Source organism: Cyprinus carpio, chromosome A19 (assembly GCF_018340385.1).
Source record: "Cyprinus carpio isolate SPL01 chromosome A19, ASM1834038v1, whole genome shotgun sequence".
NCBI classification, from domain to species: Eukaryota; Metazoa; Chordata; class Actinopteri; order Cypriniformes; family Cyprinidae; genus Cyprinus; species Cyprinus carpio.
This window is the reverse complement of record NC_056590.1, coordinates 23,550,015-23,561,486: the sequence shown is the minus strand read 5'-3', so window position 1 is coordinate 23,561,486 and position 11,472 is coordinate 23,550,015. Positions and strand designations below refer to the sequence as shown.

Genomic DNA, 11,472 nt, shown 5'->3' with positions numbered 1-11,472 from the left:
CTCTATAGACACAATATTTACACATGGCAGAAGAAAAAAATATAAAGAAGCTCAATTTTTGTACTGAATGGGCTCTGAGCAAGTGAGCCACCTTTGTGTCCAGAGCGAGCAGACTGTTAGTTCTCAGACACTCTGACGTGACAGATTGCTGAGGTGTCAAACGATGCTGTCTGGACCGCTAAATCCCCCCATAGCTGACATTCTTACACCCTAATTGTAGGGTTAAGCAAACGACGGGTGCTTGTAAACTGCCGCCTGTCCTTCAACACCTGAGCTGACCCACTACACCCTCCTGAATGCAGCCGCCATCAGATGGGCACAGACACAATGGAGGACCTACCACGCTGTGTGGAGCCACAAAAAGGAGAATCAAGAAGCATTCAAGATGTGTGATGGATTAAACCCAACACCTAATGTAACAGAAGAGGTGAGTCCTGATGGCTTTGCATTTCTGAGAATTAGTTTAACATGTGTATTGATGACACATTGATATCGTCCAGAGATTAAAGGAAGGGCCTTTTATTTAGTCTCGTGTGACCAGGATTGGTAGGTGAAGGCCGACTCAGATGCCTCTGAGGTCCACTGGTGTTTCCACTCATTTCCTGATTGCACAAGCTGAATAGAGGGACAGGAACCCCAGAGGAGGAGCACAACTGGTCTGCTGACGAGCAATGGGCCTGATGCCAGATCAGACAAGTAAAGTGATGGTACCTGTAGAGTAAATGGGAAGAGATAGCAACATCACACACCAGAACATAAAAAATTGGAAATAAGACCACCTGAATGAAAGAAAAATATGTATTACTCTAAAAGCATGTTTCTGTGTAGTCAAAGTTCCAGAAATAAACCAGATATAACCTTTTAATGAATAACGTGTTGCAGTTCAGAAATCTTTTCCCGTAAGTTAGATTGAGGGAAGCGAAAACAGAATAATGAATCTTCTGGAATTTCTTTGGCACAGGACCGCTTGAACTTATTCCCAGGGCGAGTTTAAAACATGCTGAAGCTGAGGATTGCACCGTTTTGGGCTATTTTAAATGTTTTTGGAAATTCTTTCAGCTTATTGAATTTATAGGATTTAAACAACAACTGAGGTTTCAACATGTTCTATTCATTGTTTGTTCAAACTAGGATTCATAAACAGTTGTGCTGGCACTGCTTGTTTAACAGATTAAAATATCATTTAGACAGTGTCATCACTTCAGTCAAGTGAAGTCAAAAAAGCTCCATAAAGGTAGCCTGCACGACCCTTGTACCATACATTGTGTGAAGAACCGACTAAAAGCTTAGTGATATGACCACTTTCAAAGAGAAATTTCCAGTGAGTGGTGCTAAAAGTGTGTTCGGATTCATTTGAAACTAATGAATATTAATCTTGCAATGTTTTTTTCAATGATTGCTGTACATACTGTCGCAATTCAGAAGTGAAATTTCCAGTGAGTGGTGCTAAAAGGTACCAGGTGAGCTACTGAGCAAGTTTACAACATCGGAAAAAGTATTTTTAGGTCATAGCAAAGAAGTATTGTCCAAGGAACCGTGCAAAAATATTTTTTTATTAACTGATAATCTGTCCTGTAACCATAATTTGTGTGAAAGGTAATAAAAGCCTTTGGTCTTTTAATGCTATTAGAGTTGTTGAGTTGGAAACTGCAGTCATTTGTTTGTAGGAAGAAAAGCAGGAAGAGTTTTTCCAATGAGCCTGTTTTGCAGATATTAGCTGATTGCCCTTCCATTCACATTTGTACACATTCAAACATCTCAAGAATCATGCCAGGTTGATGTTAACCATGACCGATCTCAACATGGTGAGTTGGAACAACGTTGTGCAAAATTTCTCCTTTTGTGCTCCATGGAAGACAGAAAACAATACAGGATTTGGAACGACATGTGGGTGAGTAAATGGTGACAGAATTTTCATTTTTGGGTCAATTCTAGGGTTTTAAGTGCCTGAGAAACACACAACCTCACTGTGACAGCAATGAGTAAATAGTTTATTTTAAATATGTAACGACTTGATGTCAGGGTCTTCAATTTTTAAAATGCACTCATTACTGGCACATCCTCTGATTAAGAGAAACAAATACTCAGTCTATCGACAGCATAGTTGCCTTGGAGACTTCCCTGTTTTGCATTGTCAGGCTGCACTGATTTTGAGTCTAAAAAGGGAAATAAAAGTGTAAACACACAATTAGTGGTTTGGATCTTCTCTCCCCCTTTTGGAAGTCCAGAAGGTGTTCATGGTGATGGATGGATGAAGAACGTAAGAGTGAAATTTGTTTTTTGAAGCCGAAGGGAGAGAAGGAAAGGACTGAGGTAATGCAAGAGACTTGAGTAATGGGAGGAGGGAGGTGTTAAGAAGAGTTATGATGGAGCCGCAAGCCACAAGGCCATCAAAGGCCTGTTCATCAGAATCCCTCTCGTCCTGTTAGCCAAAGCTGAATCAGACACAAGAGAGTCCTTCCCCCCAGCCACACTGAAGTGATTGACTGTGAATGTGCTCTGAGAAAAGCTCTGTTTGTTTGTTTGCTCAGTGGCATTAACCTTTATTTCACCAGCGGCAATCCTAATGTTTTTGGACCACAGCAATGTAGCACCTTAGAGAATCATGTCCTTGGTAAAAAGAAGAACTGTTGTTTGCTTTCAGTTACTTTATTATATGGGACTGCACTTTTGTATGCCAGTCACGTCAAGGAAAGATTGGGGGGCCATAACTGGGTGCTAGATCCCTAACAGGCAGCCCAGAAGGAATCGGCGGACCCAACACAATAAGACTTACGAAAAAACCATGGGTTCACAACAATAATGGAAAATAAATCAGCACAGACAAAATGAAGATACAACACAATGGAAGTGGATCTGACAACAAAGGGGGCAGCTTCGAACTGGTTGCCCGTTGATGGCAAAAATGCCCAGCAAAATTGCTCAAAAAGTTGCCCAGTGTATCATTACCTTTAGAACATCTAGAAAACATCTTTCTGCAGCAGTCACATTTGTGTTAAGAAAGGTTTTTATCAAGGTTTATATCCTCTTGTAAAGATCTGAGGTAATCTGCACAGACAGTCAAGGATGATTGTTTGTGCAAGAATAATTTTCTACCCATTATGTCCCAAAGCCCAACTATTACAACACAGAAAAGATGAGGGAAAATTAATCATGTAACACACACAAAAAAAGGCAAGATCTCTTAATTATACGTCACTGTAGAGCAAAGGAAGCATATTTACACAGTATGGCCCTGTCCTCCTTAGATATCCAGCTGAACTATTTTTTATCCTTCATTTTTAATACCATTATATGGTGCTGTGCTTCTCAGAAAAAATGTATAATGGATGTACTAACTCTACCCTCAGGAGATTTAGTGTCTAACACACAATTCTGTAACATGAGGTCATGGCTAGCTGAGTTTGTTTAACACTTCTCCATAGGGATGCTGACTCAGGGGCAAACTCATAAAGATCAACAGATTGCTTAAACTGGCCTCCTGACATTCTGTCGTCATCATGAATGGATGCAAAATTCCTAATATAATGACGCTGAATTTAGACTGTGAAAAAGAGCATCCTTCAGATGAAGCATTAAACTGGCCTCCTGACATTTTGTCATCTTCAATTCCCCACCTCAAATTACAAATTCAGCTTTGTTTTCTTTCTGAAGCATTCTGATGGCTGATAGCCCACTGTATAAAAAAAATAAATAAAAAAATTAAAAAAAACCTAGCTTGCTGCTGGACCTAGTTTTAGTCCAGCCAGCAGGGGGTGCTCGTTCCCTGACTTGTTTCGGTTTAAAAGTCTTAGTATAACTAATCGGACTTCAGAATGTAAAACAAAGCAACCTTTTGATAAAGTGTTAGACCGGCACCTGTAAAAAGGATAGTCTTTCAGATGAGGTATTAAACTGGCATCCTGACATTCTGTTGTCATTAATTCCCCACCTTAATCATGAATTTGACCTCACTGTTTAAGCTGGTGGTGCATCTTGGTGCGCTACCCCTCTATTAGAGCAGCTTTATTAAGGTGCAGGCAACGAATGCAACTGTGGCATGCAGTAGGCAGAGTCTGGTTCCTGACTAAATCTAAGCAGGCCAGAGCCTGGTCAGAACAAAGGTGGGAGACCATTTATGAAAATGTAACTTGCTGCTGCAGTTAGATTTAGTCCACCCATCAGGGGGTGATCATTCCCTGGATAGAATGGGTGCAAAAGTCCTAGTGTAATGACGCAGACTTTAGACTGTGAAAAGAAGCATCCTGCAGATAAGGCATTAAACTGGCCTTCTGACATTCTGTTGTCATTAATTCCCCACCTCAGTTACGAATTTGACTTTGTTTTCTTTTTGAAGCTGGTAGCACATTCTGATAGCTGGTAGGCCACAGTTAAAAAAAAATAATAATAAATAAACCTAGCTTGCTGCTGGAGCTAGTTTTAGTCCAGCCAGCAGGGGGTGTTCATTCCCTGATTTGTATGGGTGTAAAAGTCTTAGCATATGGACTTACTCAGAGTGTAACAAGAAGCAACCTTTTGATAAAGTGTTAGACCGGCACCTGTAAAAAGGAGCTTCGTTCAGGTGAGGCATTAAACTGGCCTCCTGACAGGGAGTGTGACCTGAATCATTAATTGTCCCCAGAAAGACTACTCAGCTTTAGGCTGCCAAACAGTCCCTTGGGAGAAAGTGGCGAGTATAATAAGGCGACCTTGTCAGCAACTCTGATCTCCGCCAGATTTAGCCAAAGGTGTTGCTCCAGCACCCCCAAGTTGGCCATGGCTTTGCCAATCACCTGCGCAGTGGCCTTAGTAACGCGCAGAGCCAAGTCAGTCGCTGTGCACAGCTCTTTGAAGGCGTCAGAACTCTGGCCAGACTTGTCCATGGTGCAGAGAAGTTTAGCCTGGAATATTTGGAACACTACCATCATGTGAAGTGCTGAGCCAGCCTGGCCAGCTACTGAATAAGCCCTTTTTGCAAGGGCTGAGGTAGTCCTGCAGAGCTTGGATGGGTGAACTTCATGGACTTTCAACCCCAGGGTAGATGGATGGCACAGATGCACAGCGACTGCCTCTTCCAGAGCGGGAGCTTCCTAAAACCTCATTCTTCAGCACCGTCAACAGTGGTGAGAGCGGTAGAAGTAGAGGGATTAACATGTGCAGAATAGGGTTCTCGCAATGTCGTGGTGAGTTCCTAGTGAACTGCCAGCAGGAACGGGGCGGGCCATTGGCAGGAGGAATGTTGACGTCATCAATTAACACTTGTAAAGAAGACTGCGGGCGGGCTCATCTGGAGCCGATGAAGCCAGGCCAAGATTCTCCACAGCCATGGATAGAATGCGGATCAGCTCGCCGTCCATTCTGGGCCATTCTGTTGTCTACGTCGGAGGTGGGGTTTCAGGCTCTTTGCCGCAACACACCCAGTCTTCAGCATCTGAAGCCATGACATGGAGTTATCAGTGACAGCCTCCTCCTCAGATACTCTGAAGGAAATCAAGCCACTCGCAGCCAACAACAGGCAATGATTGTGGCAGTCATGGCCTAATGGTTAGAGAGTCGGGCTTGTAACCCAAAGGTCATGGGTTCAAGTCTTGGTACCAGCAGGGATTGTAGTAAGGGGAGAATGAATGACCAGCACTCTCTTCCACCCTCAATACCACGACTGAGGTGAGACCCTTGAGAAAAGCAATGCTCCCCGGGTGCCTTAGCACATGCCTGCCCACTGCTTCAGGTGTGTGTTCACTCACTGCTGTGTGTGTTCACTTGTATGGGTTAAATGCAGAGCACAAATTCAGAGTATGGGACACCATAGTTGGGTACACGTCATGTCACTTTCACAGGTGAATAGAGGCATTGGAGGTAGAGTGAAGCCTTTGAGTCCCACTGCTCCACTGTTTCTTCCTACTAAGAGAGAAAGGAAATGGGAGATCAGAGCGGAGAGGACTGCTTTCATTAAAGGCGGCGATCCGCAAGCAGAGAAGGGTGAGAATCGTGCTCTTGCAATGTCGCAAGGGTTGGCCTGTTGGCAGGTTTGCCACCGACTCCTGATCATGTACAAGCTAATTTGTCATCAATTTCATTTATTTATGAGGCCGCTCCAGACAGCCAAACACAATCAATAATGTTTGTAGCAGCAGAACTTTATTGGACTGACAGATTTGAAGCCCATGAGCTGACACTGTTGACTTTGGAGCGCCCAAAATATTCGAGGCAACACTTCACTTTGGTTATTCTCCACGAAAAGAGGATGTTGTGTTTAATTTCTTTTTTTACTCAATTGCTTTTTCTCTCTTATAATTTTCTATTTCTAATTCATATGTCTGTTTCAAATTTGGGCACTGTTTTTCTCTATTGGTATTTTTTTATTCATGGTTGGCAGCTAAAGTTGGATAACTACTCCAAAAACAACATAAAACAATATGATTCTCACAGTACAAATATTCTGTAATAACTATGAATAAAACCCCTGTGTATAATTCTTCAAATTTGTAGCTTTTCAGGACGAAAAAAAAAAGTTATTTCAATGGCAATGTGTTCCGCACTGCAAATATTTTTAAAACCAAAAGCTTTGCCTCTGAACAGAGCAATGTAAAATCAGAGCAATGTATTTACCTCTTTTTTATCAGCATTTAAGTCTTAATGGTGCCTTTAATCAGAAACAGATTACCACAACATAAATTATATTTCCCTGCTCAGAATGATATGCAAATCAGAAACCCCAGGGCTTCATATAGTGCAGCGAAGTCTGTGTCTGCTCAATTAGCTGTGATGGCCAAACAAAACAAGTTCAGGAACAGGGAAGTGCAACCAGCAGGTACAGGTGCTCTTACTCATCTGAATCTGGATTCTATGGCCCACCTTGACCAGGAGAGATTTTCAGCCCTGATGGATGAAGGAACCACTGGACTATATGTCTAGTGCAGACAGCTGTACCAGATGTTTGGGAAGTCAATTCACACCTGGTTCTTAGGATGAGGTACCCATCCATACAAATGATTAACATAATAAATCAGTTTGAAAGCTTGGTTGGAATGGAAACCATCTGAGGGCTGGTGTAGGACAAATATTTGTGTATTAGATGAGTTAAATGTGGTATTATGAAAGGAATGATTTGTGTGCTGAGAGGGAGCTGTCTCAATTAGTATTTTTAATTCAGATGGAAGTCATGTGGACAATCAAACTGTATAAGTGGTCTTATCCATCAGTTTTCTTTTTACTGAGGATTTGGGAAAGTGTGGGGTGAGATGAGGTCATTTAAGTGTATCAGTTCAAAACACAAAGGGAATTTGGGGCCTTGACATTTGACCTGGATTGCAGAATGATCCCATATATCATTCATTGTCAATGATCTGCCTTTATCTCAACATCTGCACATGATTGTGCTTTGTTCTAATGATAGTTTGCATTTTTGGTCTTTAAATATCTTATCAAACACTCTTCACAGACCAGTTTATCACAAATTACTAATTGAATTAAAGCTTAAAGCAAGATACATTGCATTCAAGGTATACATTTGATCAGAGATTCTCTGAGAATCAAACTCATGACTTAGGCATTACTAGCAACATTTATTACATGCAGTACAACTGTTTTCATGACTGATAATAATAAGAAATGTTTCTTGAGTAGCAAATCATCAATGATTTTTGAAGGATTGAAGACTGGAGTAATCAGCTTTGCCATCACAGGAATAAATAAAAAATAAAAAATATATTCAATTAAAAAATTATTCTTATAAATTGTAATTATTTCGCAGTGTAATTGTTTTTACTGCATTTTTGATCAAATAAATACAGCCTTGGTAGTAATTATTCCAAACTTTTGACTGGTAGAGTGTAATACTGTAATTATATTTAGTATATGTGCACTTTAAAGTATTAAAATAAAAGTTCAGTTTTAAAGATAAGTTTTTAGACTATATGAGAGCTCTTCTCAGCCATTCAAATTGGAACACTGTTGTTATGTGGACCTCTGCTGGCTGACGAGTGCACACACACTTTACCAACACCAACGATATTTTAAGTCTGCACTGTTTTTATTTTTTTAGGTGATCTGCAGATATTCTATTTAAGTGCTGAGATTTAACCAAGGTTATGCATAATAATATGATGATTTCAAATTTCTTCTACATTTTGTAAACTATGCTAATGCTTTGACCACACTGATATTTAATGTTGGCTCATTTGACTAGGTCAAATGTACTCTCTTGTTAGTGGATATGACTATTGAATTTGTTCTGTTGCACTGTATACGTTCTCTCTCTCTCTCTCTCTCTCTCTCTCTCTCTCTCTCTCTCTCTCTCTCTCTCTCTCGAATCTAGAATCAAGAGCAGTCTAGAATATACTGAAGTAGTCTAGATTTCCCCTGCAGTCACAGTGACCCTCTACTACACATGCACACTGACACAGCTCTACATCATGTGACTGACAGCCAACAGCTGTCTTCGCTTTGTTTCATGCAGATACCATTAATAATGTCTCTCAATGCTATCAGAAAACAAACCAATAAACATACAGTAGATTACATACTTGAACGCCTTTTAGTCAATTACACAAAATTTAAATATGCACAAGCACAGTTCTCTGCACTTAAATAAAGTTCTGTGATATAAGGAAAGAGAAGTGATTCTAGTTCAGTGGGATTAAAATTTTGTCAAATTCTTTCCGTCTTAGCCTGCTGCCAGGTGCAATGCAAGACTATCCGTTGTGTACGCAAGCAGAAACTCTGAGTCTCCTTCAGGTGACTTTTTTCCTTACCAAAGACATCTCTGCTTCTGTCTTGGATCGAATGACTCCTTGTCATTTGCTCTTCCCTTAATCAAAATGGTCATTCATTTCTTCTTAATTATTTATCTTGTTCTCTTGCTTGGACTATAGGGAGATATGTTATCCTATAATTGCATATCTGATGTTTATTGAACAACTCTCCTTTAGCCCTTTTCACTCAAAAATTACTAGTAAATTGTACAAATAATTAAAAAGAAATGGCAAACAACATATTGAGTTAAACATTCAATTTTTAAGTAGAAAAAAAGGAAATGTTATTTTATTGTAAAATTAATAATCTTTGTTTTATTTGTAACTGAAAATTTATTTTTTACCATTTTACATATAATTGTAGTTAAATACAATCATATTAAAATGTATTTATTACTTTATATATGTGTTATAATATAATGTATTCTATATGTATATGTACTGTATATATTATATCATACAGGCGATATGTTAACTATATTTTTTTTTCATGAGGTTGAAATAAACCATGTGTTGTGATACAGAACTTCTTCCTTCAACCTGGACATTTAGTTGGAACTGTTGTCAAGAATTTATTCATTCCCGCTATAGTGCATTATTCACAGTGTAACTGGCTGTTGAGGGAACCTATGCATATGATCAACACAGTTCACATTGGAAGTTTACCACTTAGCATTGAAAACATAGTGGACACTGTTGCTTTTGCTAATTGACACTGCTAATTGATTATCTTAATAAGCATCAGATAATGGTAAAGACAAAGTCAAATGAATTTAAGTATCCAGATAAGACACAAAGAGCAGCTGTCTGCACATTTGTAAAGCCTAGGAAAAAGCTTAACACTCACTGATGTCTTTGCCCAGTTTACCCTCAGCGATGGGCAACGTCTATAATGAAACGTTTCCCCACCAATCCCAGAGGTAGGTAAGTGTTGAGGAAAGATAATCAGCAGAGATGCCTGGCATACTTTCCACCACCATGTAAGGCTAGTTCACCCATTTCAAATCCATTAGTGCCTAAGGGAGAGCTATAACACCTCGTTGTGATTCCCAGCCTGTAGTAAATTCTAGACTCTGAGCCGTCAGGGACAAAGAACTTGAATGAGGGAAGGAACCCTTTGGAGGTAAAAAATGTCAGAAAAGAAAAGCCCTCAACAAACAAGAACATTAAAAAGCTGTGTGCCATAAGCATAAGTTTAACACAGAGCTAGCAGCAGTGGGTGAGAGAAAATTAGGAGAAGCAGTCCAGTGAAACCAGTGGATGGGCCCTGAGTTACCCAGAGGACCCCAAACAAGAAAAAAAAAACAAGGATCAAACCATCTCAGAAGTCTGTTTCCAATCAGGACCCTAAAAATAAAAACCAGGATGATGTGGAGGACAGTCATGTCATGCATCAAAACCACACAAGTGGTGAAAACTGTGACAAGGGAAGTACAGGAGAAAAGTACATGCATTGACTTTTTGACCAAACGCATCTGTAAGGACGTGGCCACGAATGAACTGGACAAGATGCTAAGCCAGACAGGGTCGTCCACAAGTGCTCCAACATGGTTTCAGAGCTGACACGGGGCTGGAAGGAAATGGAAAAGGAGAAAAAGCAGGCTTAGGAGGGCAGTGGGAATAATGAGGATAGAAGCCTGCAGCTACAGCAGAAACCAACCAGGAGAACACGGGGAATAAAGGATGAATGAAAATACAGAGTCTGCGGTCACAATCAAAAGATCCACTGTTCTCGGGTAAGTTCTGGTCTTCTAATAACAGATAAGATTAAATGTGGAATTTTGATCTTGTTGTTGTTTTTTAGAACAAAAAGCGACAAAGCATACAGCTAACCACTGTAATGATCAGTGAAATATTCACTGCTGTATATTCCACTCATTTAAGTGTGGGCCTACAGTACAAAGATGAAAAATACACAAAACTACATACAGTCAATACAATGTTGCACTTTATTTGTGAGTAGCCTACTAGCATTACAATTTGCATGCCCGCTGGCAAAACTGGGCATCGGAGAATACCATCAATCAGAAGCTCAACCCCTTCAGCGAGGACTTTGCTTACGAGTACTCCATGTCAACACTGCTGCGGAAGGGTGAGGAGGGCTTTGTCAGGCCAAAGAGGGCAGCAAGACAACAGAGAGGGCCAGACGTGCAGAAGCATACATCCCCCAGGAGATAGATGACATGTGCTTCATCATAAGGACCATGGCAGACCTGGATCCAGACGGTTACACTAGAGTGACTTTTGGTGATCTGTTTGACAGATATGTGCGGATCTCTTATAAAGTCGTGGGCATACTAATGAGGGCCAGGAAGCCCGTGTTTGCTTACTTAAGTGTATGCATGTACAACGATTTGTTTCATTTAATCATACTTTGTAAATAAGAAACTGCTAAAACGACTATGCTAAAAGGCGAGACAGTAGAGATAATGAGGGCTGCTCTGATAACATATTCAGTCATACTGTCATTCGTCCAGAAGAGGGAGCAGTGCGCTAACGCTACAATTTCCTCCTTGCCATGTATTTGCAGTCATTAAAGTCTGAATATTATCTCTGTATTTAGTACGTTGTACACTCTAAACAAAAATGGTGCTAAATAGCACTAAAAAGACCACTTTAAGTGCTTTGTAACACCTATCTTTGAAGGTGCTATACATCACCTTTGTCAAATGGTGCTATGTAGAACCCTCAGATTTTAGATATATTACTTCACTCTCATATGTTTGCTATGAATGGGAAT

General features: G+C 40.3%; 1 pseudogene; it reads left to right on the top strand.

Annotated features, from left to right (window-relative positions):
• Positions 1 to 5,020: 5,020 nt before the first annotated feature.
• LOC109112288 lies at positions 5,021 to 10,591 on the top strand (annotated as a pseudogene).
• Positions 10,592 to 11,472: the final 881 nt, after the last annotated feature.